This window comes from Dermochelys coriacea, chromosome 5 (assembly GCF_009764565.3).
Source record: "Dermochelys coriacea isolate rDerCor1 chromosome 5, rDerCor1.pri.v4, whole genome shotgun sequence".
Classification (NCBI taxonomy): Eukaryota; Metazoa; Chordata; order Testudines; family Dermochelyidae; genus Dermochelys; species Dermochelys coriacea.
This window is the reverse complement of record NC_050072.1, coordinates 126,932,890-126,949,153: the sequence shown is the minus strand read 5'-3', so window position 1 is coordinate 126,949,153 and position 16,264 is coordinate 126,932,890. Positions and strand designations below refer to the sequence as shown.

General features: G+C 42.4%; 1 protein-coding gene across 5 annotated transcripts in view; it reads right to left on the bottom strand.

Moving 5' to 3' along the window:
- Positions 1 to 16,264, bottom strand: part of PAX5 (paired box 5) — a 238,089-nt gene that overhangs the window by 69,006 nt on the left and 152,819 nt on the right. The window lies entirely within an intron of this gene.

The following is a 16,264-nucleotide window of genomic DNA, read 5'->3' as shown; positions in this document are numbered from 1 at the left end:
CTATTTTGGTGTAGCCCCACTCATGGAGAGCCAGTGTAGTTCAGTGGCTTGCACACTAGTCTAGGTCTCTGAAGGCCTGGCTTCTATTCTTGGTTTGGACGTGTGACTGTGGGCAGGCCATGTGACTGCTCTGTGCCTCAATTTCTCTATCTGTAAAACAGAGATAATGTTGGTGAATGCTTCTTTCTCATCAGCAGATCTGGGTGTTAGTCTTAGTAAATTACAGTGCAAAAACCATGTGCGTACATGCCACTGAATTCAAGTAATTGCTTTGTAAATCAAACTTATTTGGACCTCAGCAAGCCATTTCTTTTACTCTAGGCCTTGGGTTTAAGGATATGCTTAGAAGTTAAGCACATGCTGATTAGGGCCTGTCTGTCTATTTTTTTCTTTCTTTCTTTCTTATCCTCGGAGCTCTGACATCCCTAATGGTCTCAGTTTATCGGGTTGCCTGCTATGCTAAAGGCAAGAGATAGAAATACAAGACTATCAGCAACGTTTTTATTTACTTTAGCATTAATTCTAAACTTCCCATACAAGAGTAAGGCTGAAATTCTGCATTTCACAGTTCAAATCCCCAAGTAAACTTTTTTCACATGTTGAAATAGTCAAAGCAGGACTTCTAGGTATCACAGAGATACATGAATGTAGTTCCCTGGTTAACTTCAGAAATGTAGCAGTGAAAATTAAAGACCTTGCAGATAGATGCCCTGGTAAGAATTCAAAGTGGATGGTCTTGTGAACTCAGAGTAGGTTCACTGGTGTTCTGGGTTTGATTCCTGGTTCTTCCATAGATATCAAGTGTCACCCTGGCGAGTGTCTGAGGCCTATGTCTTCAAAAGAGCTGAGAGATTCTTGGCGCCTCAATTCTTGATGCTGAACTTAAAGGCCCTGATATTCAGAGGGCAAATCCTCAAGTGGGGCATCCTTACTGCTGCTCTGTATCAGTACATATCACACACTGTACTGGTGATGTCAGATCATCTCTCTTTAGGACCCTGGAGCAATGCCAGCCATGTTAGTCAGTCTGCTAGGTTGGAACTTAGTGTCACCACTCCTGTATTTTTAAAGGAACAGATCCCTCATCAGGCATCCTAATTAATCAATTCAGGCAGCAAATTGTTATCAGAGATCAAAATGCTCTGTCCTTGTTGCTGTGACTGTTTTCCTATCCTCCCACACAAGTTCAAAGTTTGACTACTGTAATTTGTAAGGTTTCAGAGTAGCAGCTGTGTTAGTCTGTATTCGCAAAAAGAAAAGGAGTACTTGTGGCACCTTAGAGACTAACATATTTATTTGAGCATAAGCTTTCGTGAGCTACAGCTCACTTCATCGGGTGTTTTGTAGACCCTGGAAACACACAGCTGTCTGTGATCTAGCTATACTTGGTGGGTCTTGGAACATCCCCAGAAAATAAACAGCAGACTAATAAGGATTTCATCTGAAACAAAAAGATTTCCTATGGTTTGACATTTGTTTTGATGCCTTTATTGGTGCCAAAAATGCAAGAATTCCTAAAACCAGTGTATTATCACAGTTACGATAATAAATTATTCCATGCAAACAAATGTAGGGTTCCAGAGGCTTTAAATCAGCCCACCAATCAGAAATGACCTTCCTGCTAGGCAGTGTGGTTAGTACCGCCTACCATGTTTCTAATGTGGTGACTTACGGTCTCTACTGAAGGGCTAAGTGATCCAAAGGTGAGAGAGATACTGCATACATTTCACAGCTGCAAAACGGCATGTGTCTCAGTCCCTCACAGGTATGGGGGCTTTTGATTTAGCAAAGGAACTACTTTCAGAGTAGCAGCCATGTTAGTCTGTATCCACAAAAAGAACAGGAGTACTTGGGGCACCTTAGAGACTAACAAATTTATTAGAGCATAAGCTTTCGTGGGCTACAGTCCACTTCATCAGATGCACAGAATGGAACATATAGTAAGAAGATATATATACATACAGAGAACATGAAAAGATGGAGTAAGAGACTAATTAATTAAGATGAGCTATTATGAGCTGGAGAAAAAAACTTTTGTGGTGATAATCAAGATGGCCCATTTAGACAGTTGACAAGAAGGTGTGAGGATACTTAACACGGGAAAATAGATTCAACACTTCAACCTCTCTGGCCACTCAGTAACAGATTTAAAGGTGACAATTTTGCAATAGAAAAGCTTCGAAACCAGACTCCAGCGAGAAACTGCTGAGCTTGAATTAATATGCAGACTAAATATCATTAACTTGGGTTTGAATAGAGACTGGGAGTGACTGGGTCATGACATATAGTGAATCTACTTCCCCATGTTAAGTATCCTCACACCTTCTTGTCAACTGTCTAAATGGGCCATCTTGATTATCACTACAAAAGTTTTTTTCTCCTGCTAATAGCTCATCTTAATTAATTAGCCTCTTACTCCACTTTTTCATGTTCTCTGTATGTATATATATCTTCTTACTATATGTTCCATTCCATGCATCCGATGAAGTGGGCTGTAGCCCACAAAAGCTTATGCTCAAGTAAATTTGTAAGTCTCTAAGGTGCCACAAGTATTCCTGTTCTTTTTTCAAAGGTACTAGTGTCACTCAAAAATAAACTGAGCTTTAATTTCTATAAACACCCTGCTGGCTTTCCTGGGAAAGGGCCAGCTCTCAACACCAGGCAACTCATGTTTGTTAGTTAACTCTCCCTCTGGCCAGGAGATGGAGAGTGGTGTGAATCTGTAAGGATTATACATACTACATGGGAAGGTGGATTGATTTCAGAGGAGTCAGCATATTTCACATTTCCTCACTACTGACTTCTGAGCCTTTATTTTAGCAGACGGTCACTCAAGACAAATTGTTGCTTCCATCCAGTTGATAAAACCTCTGCTGAAGATTACAATGAGACCTGCAAACCGTTTTACTTGTGAGCAAAACAGGATTTGAAACAAATCAGCTGGTGGAAAAATGAGAGGAATATGGGGACAATTTCATCAAAATATTTTCCTTTTGGGTGGGGGAGGGCACAAAATAAAAAAAATTAAAAAACTTGACAAATTCCAGCCATCTCTATGACATATACCTTTCTCTACAGAAAGCACACTCGGAGCGGGAGAGGGGAAAAGCATGGGGGTGAGTGTTTACGTAAATATGACCATCCAGTATTGATGGGCCATGGGATTTCCGTTGGAACGAAGATGAAAGTGCTAATGAAACCCACTGATGGCAGAAACGAAGTACCCTTAACAAAGAAGGGCTACTTGGGAAAGGGCTCAGAGAACTAGACTCTGCTGTAGAGATGTGTGTATTTTCTAGCTGCTACTTCTGCCTAGTGAAGTTAAATATCTGCTCTGCTGCACTGTGGAACCCCAGAACAGAGTGAGAGACCGAGTCACGGCAGTCTAATATCTGCTAAACCCTTTATTTTGTACACAGAACGCATCGGAGATAACATCCTGGAGCAGCAGTACATCTGGACCTTGTGTTGGAGCACATTTTATCCTGAGATGAACCTGTCAGGCCAGATGTGCAGCTGTAGTAAATCAGCAGGGCGCCATTGGCTTCAAAGTCCTGCTACAAATCGAGCTGCAGTGGAGCGATGCTGGGGCTGAGGATCTGGCCCATAGATGCTCTGTGGCATAAGTATCCCATGACACTGGCTTGGAGTTGGAGTCATGAGCCCGAGGGCAGTTTTTAAGTCTCCCAGCTTCTATTGGGAATCTTGTTTCTATCAATCTGGTGTCTCACATCAGCCCCTTCGATCAGAGAGAGGAGCACAGCCTCCTTCCCACTCCTCTCCCCACTCCCACCCCCCACGGCTAACAAGTGAAGTGAGAGCTCCTCTTCCTCTGCTGAGGAGCTGATAGCTCAGCGGACAGCAGAATCTGCAGTGGGAGCAGCAGCAGGGATGGGTGCCTGGCTGGGAGGTTTCTGGGGCTCCCAGCCAGTCAGACGAGTGGCAGCAGCACCAGATGGGAGATGAGATGATGTGCAAACAGAGAGCTCTCAATTTGCACCCTATCAGCTTCCTATGCCCTCCAGGGGAGCAGAAAAGGAGGGCAACATTCCCAGAGCTCTCTCCCTTCTAGGTGGAAGGCAGAGAGAGATCACAAGAGACATCACATATCAAACCTTCCTGCCGGGAATCTTCTGAAATGCATAAAAGTCTGGCATTTCCAAGTGTTCCACAGAGGAATCCCCCCTCCCCCACCACCACCACCACCACCACCACGTTCATGACTTTTTACATCAGTAGAGATTCTCCATCCTAGTCAAACCTGAGTGATGCATAGGAAAGGGACGGGAAGCCCCAGGGATGTGCCCCCTACAACCCTCCCCATGGTTAGCTGTCTATTGGCCTGCTTTGGAACATGCATGCCTTTGGGGTACATCCCTTCCTTTGTCCCCTTGCTGTATCCGCATGATGATGTGATGCCACATCATCAAATAGCATCTAGACCTGTGATGACAGCCACGAGAACTGAAGAGCAGTTTCTTCCTATTTTGATCTGCTGTAACCCACTCTCCAGCCCCAATTCACCCATCTCGTAGTTTACATAGAACCGGGTTTAATTCACTTACAATCCACTTCACTTTTTTCAAAAGCCTGTCTCACAATCAGATACGTCCAGGATCATTTCAGAGGTGCTGAGTGACTCCAGTTTCCACAGGTGCCCAGCACCTCTTCAAATCAGGCCACTTTTATTCAGGGGCTTGAGTGTGGATGCAGGTGACTAACTTTAGGCACCCGAGTTGGACGATTTTGGCCTGAGGATGACGATAAAGCTTGGCTTTTGTTGCATCCAATTATCTGTTCATTGTCTTTATGGAAGAGGCAGAAAAACTGCTCTTCGCAAATGCTGCTTTTCCTTCCCAGTGAGCCATATCGAAAGGGAAACCTGACACCTGCAGCCCCTGTCCCAGTGACTCGCTGTGTCAGCTGCTGATTAACATGCTTGGAAGAGTCCTCGCATTGCAAGCTTTGGGCTTGGGCAGGGAGAGGGCTCTTTTCAATCACCAGCTTCTCTGATCCAGCTGAGAATCTGGGAGCAGGTCTCAGGGGCTGCCCCAACCCCTACTTCTCTCCCTCTCCATCTGATCTCAGATGCTTCTAAAGAACTGGGGATTGTCCCACAGATTGGATTATGTCAATGGTAATGAAACGACTTAACATTATTATTAAGAACAACTCCAGCTGAGCTAAGGCTCCCTTCATGCCAGGCACTGTGCAAACATATAGTAAGAGGCAGTCCCTGCCCCAAATTGCCTACAGCTTAAGTAGACAAGACTCCACAAGGAGTAGTATTAGCCCCATTTTACAGATGGGGAGCTGAGGCAAAGAGAGACTAAAGGCCAGATTTTCTAAGGTATTTAGGCACCTGGCAATGCAGGACAAGCTCCTAGTGGGTTTTTCAAAAGTGCCTTGGCATCCATCTGCACCTTTAGGTGCCTAAATACCTAGAAAATCTGGCCTATGTAACATAAGAAACTGAGAGCAGAGGTAGGACTAGAACCCACCACCTGGTGTGGTCTAGGCCCCTGCCTTAATCCTAGCACTGTCCTTTCTCCACACTGGGCTAAGGAAAGAGGACTGGGCTCAGTCACTGAATTATTCTCAGTTCACCACCGCGATCACCCCTAGGTTGTGAGCAGAGGACAAGCGTTAGCTGGAAATGTTAGCACATATTTTTCATTAAAATCTAAAATGAGAAAGCAAGCGAGAGAAGAGCAGAACAAAGGACTGAAGAGACCACACTGGCTCTGGCTCTCCCAGCCCTGGAAATTCAATAACAAAGGAATGTAAAACAGATTGTAGGAGCCTGTGGAGTTTGTAAGACCACTGGTTAAAACACTAGCAGACAGTCTGCACAGCTCCCCAACCTCACTGGGGATGAAAAGATGACCTTATGTCAGCGCTAACAGGGCTGACTGTATGTCATTGTCAGTGACAGAGGGAACATATACAGCTCACTCCTTTCCACTGCAAAGAGGACTATGGTGTACTCATAATGCTGAGCACTCCAAATCGTTGATTAGCTGACAAATCCGGTTTACATTTTGCAGATAACTAACTGCTTCCAACCTTCCTGGCAAAGGAAACAGTTCTGGGAGCAATAGAGTGACTCTTATCATTAGGGAGGAATATTCCTAAAACCATGTTTTGTTCTAAGAATTGCTGCAGAATTGGATTGTTTTTTTCTATTTTGGTCCCAAAGAAACTTTAGATCTTCCTTGTTAAACTACCATATGGCTACAGACCAAGGGCAAAGATTTTACTGTACCCGGAGCGCCTTGTTAATAAATGGGCTGATTTCACATAGATATACAGAGATAGACAGTTTTAAAAAAATTATAACTTCAGAAATTGCACCTGGGCAAAGAAGTACAAGTATAGGATTGTGTGCATGCCTCTACATCCCTTTTCTGTAATGGTGTACTGCATAGTCATTAGCCGTTAAATCACCCTGCCTTTGAAAACATGATCAACACATGGGCATGTAAAACAGATGTTGAGAAACTCTCAACGTATGTTGTTACATGGGAAAGCCAGGAGAATGGGACTTTCGTCCCCCGCCTGCTCCTGAGCAGCTGTGAGACCTTGGCCAACACTGCACTTCTCATAGCTTGTTTTCATCATCTCTCATTTGGGGATAACAATCTTTCTTTGTAAATTGCTTTGAGATGGATGTATTTAATGTAGCTACTTCTGGGGTAAAGTGTATTGACTAATACCCCACCATGACAGCACACAACAGTTTAGGAACAGAAGTGGAAAATGCTGTTTAACGGCAGAAGAAATTTAGGTCAGTAGGATATAGCTACCTACATTGGAAAATACCAGGACACCAGGGATAATACTTTTATATGAATAGTATCATGGTGTGCTCATAAGTGGACTCCAACTTGACTTTTACTTCTCATTCAAAAGATAGCACTTCCAGCAACAAACTGCCCATTTTCACCATGGAGCGCGTCTCACCGATTAAATACCAATACCCTGATCCTGCAAAGACCTTTCGTAAAAGTACTTTCAATACATAATTTTACATGCAATTCTGCATACCCACAAGTCTTTGCAGGATCAGGGCTTATATCAGCTACCTACTCAATCACCAACTCTAGCTCTTACAGTGATTATGAGTTCCTTAGCACTGACCCAGAATGGCATTGCTGATGCAACCTCAGCATAGCAGGCTTGGTTTGCATGTTTAAATGTCGGCTTAGGGTTTGTTTGATTACAGATAGAGTCTATATCGTTGGAATAAAGACATGTTTAAAATATACTACAGTGACAACGGATCATGATACGTTAGCTCATACATCCATATAGTTCAACCACAACTTCATTTCAGTTATAAGGAAGTAATGATTTATATCATTTTGAGACTGATGCAAATATCTATATGGGTTTATTCCATACAGCTCCTAGAAATGCTAGATTATCATGCCTCCTATTAATCGGGCAAATTATTATTATAAAATAACAACAGTAATCTCATTTGTTTTGTGGTGGAGCTCAGAGGTTCCATTATGGCAAGTGCTGTACACAAATATAAAGAAAACGATTCTCTGTCCCAGAGCTTTAGGAAAATGAATACAGTGGTTGATCCTATTTTGATTATCACCTGTGATCTGATTTGAGTTCAGTGAGCCTGTGGCTTAAATGACTCAAATTTCTGTTATAGGTAATTGATGGCCCTTGTGTATTTGATTTGCCCCACCTTATTCTTATGGTTATCAACTATTTACTGTACAAATCACAGAGGAAGGTCTGGTCTATGCCCAAAGAAACTTGCATTGTAAAGTAAACAATACCATGTATATATGTGCTGCAGGGGTAAACAATAGGTGGACCACAGACCACCAGCCACTTTTGATTGGACCCTGAATTTCTTTTATTTACTTATTATCATCTTTTTTTTATTTGAAATTATTTTCTCTGGAGTCTGGACTTCGACTATGCTGTGGCCAAGAAATTTGGAGCTTGACAAAACATAATTGACTACCCCTGTACTGGATGGCCTGGAGACAGATTTATCTCAAACCAGTTCAAAAATATAAGAAGACCTTTTCATTGGTGCAGTTGCATTGGTAGGCTCTATAGAAGACATGTGCTTGGAGGAATTATTTGCATGGCCTCCAGTAGGAGCTGTGTTGCCAGTGGCTACACCGCTATGTCTACTATACATCTTTCATCTTTTTCTAGGCAGCCCTGGCCTGGAGTAGACGTTAATGCTGCTTCTAGCAGTGTGCTTTAGCAGACCAACCATGGGACTGCCAACTAAACAGGCCATGTGGAGAGACAACTCTCTAGCCCTGCTTGCCCTATCCTCATACAAGGAACAGAGAGCCCACATCCATGGAGGGCTTTCTCGGATTCCCATGGGGTGGGAAATATGTTGTCACTGCCTCTTTTCATAGCTTGCAGGCCCTTCCACTACTTGGTACTTGTATTTGCCTCCCCTGGCACTTTATATTGTGGTGTGGCTGGGGTGGAGGATGAGGGAGAAAGATGCTTTAATTATGCAAAGTCACCTTGTCCAAAATTTTCCAGAGTGACTAATTATCTTGAGTGACTCCATTTTGGGGTGCCCAATTTGAACACCGATCCTCTGAAAACCAGGCCCTTCAAAGATGTCTTAAAAAGTGAGAATCCACAAAATGAAGGCTCCCAAAATCCTTTGTCAATTTTGAAAATTTAGACCCTTAAATTCTATTGTAGGAATAAAAATCAGGTACACATACTGTCCAGGACACCTGTGTAGCTCTGGCAGAACACTTGCAAAATTCAGAAATCCTTTGCAAGAAAAATCAGAAAAAAGAAAGGTTAGAGCAGGTTGAAAATTTTCAATTGAAACAATTATCTTGCAAAAAATGCAGTTTCTTTCATTCAAGATGTTTTGCAAACACAGGTCTTGGACACAGTTTTCCAATTTTAGGACAAAACAATCTGAAATGAGAATTTGTTTCATCACATAATGCAAATCTTATTTCATTTCAGTTTTTGAAAACAAACAAAATTCAGTTTTTGATTTTCAGTTTTCAGATTTTTTTTCTCTCTCTTTTCTCTCTTTTGCTTCCCCCTCTCCCTTTTTTCCCCTGTCAAAAAGTAGAAAGGTGAAAAAGTGAGGGGGAAAACAGTTTCTCTTTCCCCTCTTTTCATCCCAGTTTAATCTTCTCCCACATTTCCAATTGGAAAAAATGGGGTAGGAAGTAAAGAGAGAGAGAGAGCCCGCATGAGGAAAGGTAGGCAAGGACTGAAAATCTGAAAGCCAAAAATCAATACGCAATATTTTTACATTTTCGAAACAAAATGAAAATTCTGATTTGCAATGAAAATTTTCCTTTAGACTCATTTCAAATTTTTTAATAGAAAAATGATCTTTTTTTGGCAAAATATTTCAAATTAAAACATTTTGTTCAAAACTTTCAGCTGTGGAAAAATTTCAGTTTTGTAACCAGCTCTAACAAAGATCAGCAATATTTTCTCCTCTGAGCAGACCATAACTTACAAGAGACATTTTTACAACGGTTCATACCTCCCGAGGCAAACACCTCAGGGTGGTTTATGAAATGGAGTCAAACAGTCTACATGAAAGATAATTGTTGTATCAAAGCCAGGATAAAATAACCCAGGGCAGCATTTGGCACCATCTTGCCAGAGCCTAACTTTTTTTTTTGAACTTAAAGAGCATTTTGAGGTGTATCTTTGTATACTAATGGGTGAAAATGTGAATCCAATTAACTTCAGATTTAACTCATAATGAACTTCTCATTTTGCTAGCAGCTCAGCTCTCATCCGTGGCAGTAATTAACCACTGGGGGTTGTCACTCCTAGATACATGACACAGAGATTCCCCCAAGTCCAGGCACTTCAAACCCTTGCAGAATTCATTACCCTGACAGTGTGAAAACCCTTCACTTTTAATACCACAGAGCACCAACAAAATTTTTCCTTTTATCTACCTGATTGCCAGTAACAGTATGAATGAAATGAATCCACAAGAGATGTAATTAATTATTGCAAAGGATACATTGGACAATGCACGGGGTGCAGGTGGTGGAAAGGATGGCTGCAAAGCCCTTTAACCAACATTGTTCTGCTAGGTTTTAGAGTAGCAGCCGTGTTAGTCTGTATTCACAAAAAGAAAAGGAGTACTTGTGGCACCTTAGAGACTAACAAATTTATTTGAGCGTAAGCTTTTGTGAGCTACAGTTCACTTCATCGGATGCTGTAGCTCACGAAAGCTTATGCTCAAATAAATTTGTTAGTCTCTAAGGTGCCACAAGTACTCCTTTTCTTTTTGTTCTGCTATTCCACGATAGAGGGTCTTGTCATTTCCATCTCTAGGAACATTACAGGATGCACTAAAAGACATCTAAGCATTTATCCTCCAGTTCATGCTTAGGGAAATCATGAAATTTCCATTCACTCAGGAACACAGTCAGAGGTTAGATAGTGCTATGGGTTAATAAACTAATCTTCCATCTCTAGAGAACAGGGCTCAAATTTCAGATAGGTCACAAGTAAAAATGAATTTGATGCTCAGATAAATCCCTAGCGGATGTTTGTCCAAATCACAAAGTTGTCAGCTGTTTCAAGGATCTGGTCTGAAACAGCTAGATGCTTCATTGAAAGTGCACCTTTTACCTCACAACCAGAACAGAAGATGCTACATGCATCGACAAAACACACACATACACTGTTCTAGTATGCAGCCTACATTCATTCAGGGCCCCTTGTGCACCCAAATCCCCATTGAACTCAATGAATCATGATGCACAAGGTATGAAGGATCAGGCCCATAATCTGAATTTATCTTGCTCTCATTGCATGAGGGATCAGAACCACAGAACCCACTGGTTGCAGTTCTTGGTTCTGAGCTAGTTGTAGCAGGGCTGAAGACAAATACATAGGCAATGTGATGCTCAAATGTGTAGCTTCATTTTGCTGTAGTTCTAAGAAAAGGAAGGACACACACACCCCTTTGTGCTCTGCTGCTAGGGATTTAGATTTCTGATCAGATGAATCTCACAGGGACTGCCCCCAAAGTATTTACAAATGCCTCCTTTTGATGTTTTCACTGGACAGAAAATGGTGTTCAGTGTCTGTGGCTGGCCGTCAGCCACACCCAAAAGTTATATGTTTGCAAGGTCATCAATGATGTATAAAGACGTCAGGGAGCTCCCCTCTGTGCCTTCCCACACACCACTTACAGAAATCCTTGCTTGGGCTGGGTCAAAGATGCCGCTGAACAATGAGGCCTGCTCCCTGCACCCTCCTGGAACATAGAACTTCAGGATCCCAAACTCCATCATTAGAAAACCTTGCAAGGTCACGGTACCCCTGATCCCACTGGTCTTTGCCCTCCTTTCTCCATGCACAGCAGAGACCAAGAGTCTCCCCACTTACCCATGCCCCTGTCCCAACTCTCCTGCTGTTACTAGAACTCCCCCAGTCCAGCTCTAGATCCCCTACCTGAGAAAGCTCCAGGCTTCCACTCCCCTCCAGCCCCCTCACCCTCCCTGCACAGCTCTAGGGTTTTTCATCTCCCAAGCACTACTGAATGGATGCATATACACAGCCCCTTTGGCAGCCTGGGCAGTATCAGTACAGTATTTTACAGAGCGGATGTTGAGGCATGGTAAGGAGGAGGCCAAAATTAGTTCCACCTCCAAAAAATATGTTTTAAGTGACTTGCGATAGAGAGGCTGTGGCAGAAAAGGAGACCCAGGTCTCCATGGACCCAGTTTGTTTGCTCAAGCACAGGACTTCCTGCAGCTCCCTTACCCAGTGACTGCACAGAAATGTCACCATGTCCACCTGATGAGGCTTCCTCTCAACGGTTCGCAATGAGGCATCAGCAGTGAGAGGCTAAACATTGTTCCTGCTACACGTAGGACCCAGGTGCCATTTTGGACTCTTCCAAGAGTGATCATTAAGATCCTATCCATCAGGTCTCTGGCTTACCTATTTTCAGACTGATCTGGCATTTTCTGGAGGATTTTAGAGAGGATGCAAAATTTTATTTTAAACAGAAACTTAGCTGCAGCCTTAACTAAACTGGACAGCAGCAATCCCATCATTTGGAGCTGGTTCTGGGATCCCATTACTGGGGGAAAAGTGGGTATTTTGGGGCCCTGGATGTTGCTATTTAAAAACAACCAATCTTCCAGGAGTCCAGGAGCTAATTAGACTCCTGGAAAATCTTGGAGTTTAAGAATGTAAAAAAGTAAGATTTGGTGACTGTGTCCGTGTTTTCTGTGATTTATAAGTTTGGCCTTTCAGACAATAATTTAGGGCCCCCGGAACATCACTGGAGGCAGCGGGGGGATGTCTCTTTTGATTCCCCGCCCATCCTGGTAGCATCCACATGGGCCAGCAGCTGGATTTGGACATGATTTTCAGAACCACTCCACATCCCATTATCACCAGGGCTAATTCACTTTGCAAGTAGATTGCACAACTGTTTGCTAGTCAGCACTAGAACACTGTGTAATAGTTAGAGAAGTAGTAACAAGGACGACAGGCAAACAGATTGATTTGATGAGTTCATCTCCAAAGGCAGTGCGGCTGGAGTGGATTAGACTTGCTCTTTGCTATTATAGAGTTATGGTCTGTTTCCATCTCTAGCTACAGTGACCTTGTGCAATCCCATTTTATTTGTAAATTAGGGGAATGAGAGTTGCCTGCCCATCAGGTCTGGTCATGGGATCTTGGTCAATAACAACAGTTGTGAAGTTGTTAGAAAAATTAATAGCAGTCAGTGGAAGAAGAAACTTGAACGTATGGTTTCTGGGCTACAGGATATTCTGTGGAAGAGAGAATCCCATTTTCTCCCCCCTGCCAGGAGGCTACATTCAGTGCTGGTATTCCATGCCAGGATTGCAGCATTCAACCCGGCACTCTTTTTATTTCTGAGGTTTTGTAGCTTGTTCTTGGCACTAGCTGTTACATTTTTAATGGGGCAGGCCAGAGACCCATTTCATGTGGATACTGCCAGAGATTTTTTTCCCTAATTCTGCACACAAAACAAGTGTTATGAGAAAGTTTAAATTTAAAGAAGAGGTAGCTGAGGAAGGCTGTATAGTGGGAACACCTTGACCAAATGGCCCCAAATTTATCCTACTGCATTCAAAATGGACCTGATTTCCCCATGATATTTTAACCAGCATTTTTAGCAAATCATTTTGGATATTCTTCATTTACCAAAAAAATTGAAAAATTTTGATTATCTCAGTGATTTTTGCCAAAAGGTTCGTATACACATGCACAAGTATCGTTTCCTTCAGTCTATGGCAGGAGGCAGGCTGGACGACTTTGGGGACTGCTCTAGGCAGAAGCTCTAGAGTGAAGCAGAACGACACTCTGTGGCTTAAGGGCTAAGTTGGTTTTCTTATTCTAAAAATGGTGCTTGTTCAGTATTAGAAGGAAATGGCTGTGTTTCTTCCCCAGCATCACATGACACCCCTCTGCACATCTGCCTTTCACAGAGGATGCTGGATGCACAACGCTGCACTCCTGCAATGTGTTTGGAGTGGCCCTACATAGCTAATGAGTTGCTCCTCCTCCCGGCCTTATTTTTCCTCCTTCCTTGTCCCACCCACTCCAAGTAGTCCCCTCTGCACTTCCACTTCCATCACTCTCTTTGTTTCCTCCTCCATGATCTGCCACTCTGAAGGGCTACCTCCCTCCTAGTCACTAAACCCACAAACTAAAGTTGAAGATGGCAGTCACATGATTTCCACTGCCTCCCGTAATGAAGTCCAGAATTTCATTTAAATCACTAAAGTAATGTTAGCTATGAGCCGAATGTTGGTTTCCTGCAAACAACTGCCTGAGCAAAACTTTGCTTGCACAATAGTTTCCTAAATGAAAAACACAAATGGGGTGAGACCTGGGGGAATTGAAATTCAATTTCTAACTTGCCAAGAGGTTCATGAATAATTTCCCCCTGACTATATGCCCAGCTCTATTTCTGGACATCAAACCTACTGTAGCATGCTTACTGCCATCAGTTACCTCCCCTGCACCTAATTAGAGGCAGATAAAACAGTGGTAACACACAGATCAGCTGTAATGATTTTGTTAGCTCGATTATTCTTCTGACAATTAGATCTGGCTGCCAAGGGCTCACAGGAATGTCAAAGTCTACTTCCTACAAAGCAGGTAATGTCACAGGTGTGACCATGAAATCAATAACGAGGCATAGCTCTTTCAGAGGGCATCCAGGTCAGACTGAACAGCCCTTAAATTAAACACTGATAAGCAGAACACAATTATCCATCATGTTTAAGTGCCTGCGTGAAATTAGCAACCCGGGAATGAGAGCAGTGGGGGAAAGGTTAGTGGAGGAGGTATTGAAATGCACAATGTCCACCGTGACTGTGGCTGTAAGCCTGTGACAGTAGCAATGTAATCTGCTATCTAAACCATAAAATTTAGATTAAGCACACTGTACTAGTATGAGAGCCCCAGATGTGGCTTCGTTTATTTTCCTTCTCACCTGCAAAGGAGCAGATATATAAGGGAATACAGTCACGTCTTAAAGAGTGGATTTACACTTGTCAGAGACACAGCTACATCCTCTCTAAATATGAGGCAATGTGGGATAAAAATTGGAAAGACATTTCCTTGTGGGAAGGAAACATGAAAAGAATGTTTTAAAAATTCTTCTTTTCAATTGCTAAACAACTCTGTGTAGTTACTACCTACTACAACCAATTCTAAAAAGAACATTTTCTGTGTCACTCAATCTGACTTGCTTGCTTTCTCTTTTGACTGGTGTTGCATAAATTTCCTGTGGTATTTTCTCTAGAGTCATTGAACTGATTTGCCCCATGATCCATCTGCCATGCTTCTGTACCAGACATAGTGGTTTCCTCAATATACAGAAAGGTTTGGAATTAGACGTTATGTGGAAAGGTGTATCAGTGCCAGGTTCCCAGAGTCAGAGTCCACAACATTACAGAGAGAAACACCTTACTAGCACACAGTTATGATGGATTAGGGGAAAAGATAAATCTTCCAGCCTGCATGCAGTTGAATCTAAACAGATAACTAGAGTTATGAAATTCGAGAGTGGAAGATTTTTTTTCAATGAAGAAAATAAAGCTACACAAGATGTCTACAAGAGCAGGTAATCTTATTCCACTGAATACTTGATTTCTTTACTTCTCTCTTCTCTTGTATGTTTGACACTTGTGTTGATGGAAGAGGGATCTGTGTCAATGTGGTAAGCATGACACACAACCTAAAATACAGATCCTTGGTCAACCTACTTCTGAACTCCGAGTGACGCCATTAATTGATTATAGCATGTTAGTCTTCTCCTGGAGAAGGCAATAAATAATCTACTAGTATGATTAGCTAGAGTGACTAGAGCACTGGGCTGGGAGTCAGGAGACATGGGTTCAATTACTGGATCTGCCACTGGGCTGCTGAGTGATCTTGGCCAAGTCACTTCCACACTCTGTGCCTCAGTTTCCCCACATGTACAATGGAGAGAATGATACTCCTTTGTAAAGCACTTTGGGATCTGCTGAAGTGTGCTAGGTATTATTATTATAGACTAGGATTTCATTACCTAACTCCCTTAGGCTCTTTTGAAAATCTCAGTCCCGTTGCTTGATCACTGAATACCTTTAGTCATAATTCTATTATGGAAACAAATCTCTGCATAGTGAAGGATGCAGGGTGCTTTCCATCACAAACTCAAGATTTACCTTGCATGCCACAATTTCACCTAAACTAAACCAATATGCCTGAAATTTCACGTGATCTGATGCCAAGGTAAGTTTGGAGGTTTGGAACCAAGGTAAAAGGATTCACAACCATTCAGATAACCCACCTTGGTATGGCTCATCATAGCTACAAAATAGTTTGGCCTAGAAACTCCCAATATGTTTTACAGGCTTTTGGTCTTGGTGAGGGCTGGTGCCTTGGACTGTCTGGGAGGATTTGTGGGCAGTGTTTGCAGTTTATATTAAGATTCTATTTGTCAACATTTAATTTATGGTGAATAGGTCTTATAACCATGGGACAGACATGAGTAGTATCATGGTGGATAATTGGAAGCATGTGGGTACAAGGTATTATGGACAGTTACATGCCATGTTTATAAGCAACCTAGGACTTAAATACCTTCAAAAATCTAATCCCTACTGGCCTGCTGGACTCTAAAACAATCAATAACAATTGATTAACCATTTATTAAAACACCTATTAAACACTTATTAACCTTTTACTCACTATTCATACATGGAACCTTAATACAAAG